We start from the raw sequence: 3,587 nt of genomic DNA, 5'->3' as shown, positions 1-3,587 counted from the left end.
ATGAGCTCCCTACAACCCCTGGGCATGCTCCTGATGAGGTGGCGGTTCTTCTCCTGAAGGATCTCCTCCCAGACCTGGACTAAAGCATCCACCAACTGCTGGACAGTCTGTGTTGCAACTTGTCGTTGCTGGATGGAGCAAGACATGATGTCCCAGATGTGCTCAATTGGATTCAGGTCTGGGGAACGGGAGGGCCAGTCCATAACATCAATGCCTTCATGTTGCAGGAACTGTTGACACACTTCAGCCACATGAGGTCTAGCATTGTCTTGCATTAGGAGGAACCCAGGGCCAAACAGCATATGGTCCCACAAGGGGTCTGAAGATCTCATCTCGGTACCTAATGCCACGTCTCCTGATGTACTGGCCTGTTTCCTGGTAGCGCCTCCATGCTCTGGACAGTATGCTGACAGACACAGCAAACCTTTTTGCCACAGCTGGCATTGATGTGCCATTATGGACGAGCTACACTACCTACCATCAGCCAGAAAGCATTGGAACTGAGAAGTGGTCAATGGTCACCACCTGCATAACCACTCCTTTATTGGGTGTGTCTTGCCAATTGCCTATAATTTCCACCTGTTGTCTATTCCATTTGCACAACGGCATGTGAAATTGATTGTCAATCAGTGTTTCTTCCTGAGTGGATAGTTCGATTTCACAGAAGTGTTGTTGACTTGGACGTGGAGTTACATTGTGTCGTTTAGGTGTACCCTTTGTTTTTCATTCATTCATTCATTTTCTGAACCGCTTAATCCAATTCAGGGTCGCGGGAAAGCTGGAGCCTATCCCAGCTAGCTTTGGGCGACAGGCAGGGTACACCCTGGACAGCTCACCAGTCCATCGCAGGGCCACACAGAGAGACAAACAACCACTCACGCTCACACTCATTCCTAGGGGCAATTTAGAGTAACCAATTAACCTAACATGCATGTCTTTGGATGGTGGGAGGAAGCCGGAGTACCCGGAGAGAACCCACGCAACCCTTTGTTTTTTTTGACCAAAAATAAAACGAATATATATATATATATATATATATATATATATGTATACATATATACATATATACATATATGTACATGTGTGTGTGTGTATATAATTTGAGCATTTAAGTTTTCTCTGGTGGTTTTAAACTCTGGTGAATTTCAAAATATTATCTAAATGTAAGGCAAGATGCTGAAAACCACTAATTAAATTCAGCGTGATAAATACATGATGGTGTAGAAGTAATGTAAATTAAAACCTTGTCTACATTGCAAAAAAATCATCAGACTGGATGCAAACATTTGACAAGCACAAGGTGCAGCACATTTTTATCCTAATATCTTAAAATGCATCATTCTCCATTGTCATTTAAAGATGATAAAAAAAAATAATGTCTCAGATTTCTCTTTCTGGCATTTTTTATACATATGTACAACAAACGACAACAGTTTTATTTCCAGCACAAAAGTTGTGATAAATGTTTAGCTCAAGACTTTCTGAAAAATAAGTCATCCCTGTGATATCAAGATATTTTAACCTCTTAAACAACTTTCTTTTCACCCTCCTGGAAGTGTGTTTTATCTGGTAGTATTCACAAGAAAACTAAAAAAGTGCTGCTTCACCAGACATTTCCACAAGATAAGCTGCTGTTCTTAGCTAACTCAATTTAGAAACTTGGCCAACTTGTTTTTTACTGTCCATCTTTTATGTTGCAGACAGTTTTCATTGGTCATAAAGTCACTCAAAGACACCTGAGCCCTCTCTTTTAAAATACCCCAGAGTATTTTGAGCTTTTCATTTCCTTAAGATGTTAAGACTGAAAAGAGGTGTTCATTCTTGTACATTTTTTCATACAAATGATCACATTTGTAAGTAGATATTGTAGATATTAAAAATGAAATATACTGTGTTTAAACATGGTTACATTTATTTTCATTAAAACATTTTAATGTTTTTAATAAAATGGAGAACAGGGATATGTCTGTTTGAAATTCTTTCCTTATAAGGGTTTCTTCATCACTAATAAAGCAAAATATAACTTTTCATTCATACTATGGTACTTAAAAGGTTAAAGAGAAAGATCTCAGCTTGAAATATTGTGTAATTTTCATTGATAAAACTAAAATTTGATGCCTAATGTATTTACTTATTCATTTATTTAATTATAAGTGTCTGTCTCTGACAAAAACCATTGTGAAACAGTTGGAGAATATTTCCCCCCATAAACAAACCCATTACATTACATTAAATCAAACCTTCCAGTCTATTAAATCATAACCTCTCTTCATTTACAACACCAAAGAAAAAGAATTTGCTCTTTGTAGTGAAAGTTAAATATATCAGCATAACCATGAATATGCATTAACTACTAGCATAAATCGAGCGTAAGATATATAAGGACATCATTGACTTGCAAAGGCTAAAAGGCAAAGAAATAAAAAAAATAAAATAAAAATTGTGAGGAATGCAGCAAAAAGAAATATTGTAGGTGTCATATTTCTCCTGTGTTTGAGTGGCCATGCTTCCAATTGACCTAAATCCTCTTTAAAAAGCAGCTTTGTGGTGAAGCTGTAGTCAGGGAAATTCCTACTTATTAAAGCTAATTATCATTCTTCAATCTGTTTTGAGTTAAGAAAGGTCCAGACAGCAATCAGTGAATGCACATAAACACACACTCTTTCTCACATACACACAGAGCCACACAAATGTGGTGTTAATTTTCATTAACATGAGGATGGTTGGTGAGTTGGTAGGGGAGGGGGAGAATCTCACGATACTTGAAACATTAAACATCTTTAATCCTGTGATGCCATAAACAGAAGAACATAACACATCATTCTTCTCAGCTCAAAACTACACACAGGTGGTAAAGCACACTTAGAAATCTTGAGAAATCATGCACCTCTCACAGTAACACTTAAAACTCACCACAGGAGGGCAACAGAGGCTATAAAAACTGCGTGAAGCTTACTTTACAAGAGATGTCTATTTAACCTCATTAACTACTGGCCAATCATTTAGGAAACAGAACTGTGGGTTGAAGGAAAACAGTTTCCAGTGGGGTTATTTACCCCACGGCAAGATGTGAAGCAGGACCTTTCCCTGTAATGTAATCCAGCACCCTCCTCAAACACAGAAAACAAAGCAGGAATACATCTTTTTGACACGTCTATTTAGTTCCAACCGCTTGCTCCCCACAGGTTTTTTGGAGGCTTTTCTATAGCTTTTCATTTTTATAGCTATTTAGGTTTTGCCTTTTCCAACTTGGAACATAAGTCCTTATTATTCTTTGGTACAACAATTCTTTCCAAATTCTCATCAGCTGCTTCACTGTAGAGTTTTGTACATATTCCTGCTATGACTTAACCATTTAAAATCTGCACTAAGGAAAAAGCAAGAGAAAAAAAGTCTTTGCAATCTTTTTTCCTTTCTTTGAGACAATGATGAAATGTATTGTTTGTTATCAATTGGTTGTGATAGCAGTTAATAATATAGCAAGAAACTTTGAAACAGTGATAGGATAATAAACACTTATTTTTAGCATTACACACATAAACCAAACGCTACAGTTGGCTCAGGCACAAGGCCGGATTATACAAATG

Source organism: Telmatherina bonti, assembly GCF_933228915.1.
Source record: "Telmatherina bonti genome assembly, chromosome: 12".
Lineage (NCBI taxonomy): Eukaryota > Metazoa > Chordata > Actinopteri > Atheriniformes > Telmatherinidae > Telmatherina > Telmatherina bonti.
The sequence above is the reverse complement of the archived record's forward strand: the minus strand, read 5'-3'. Positions refer to the sequence as shown.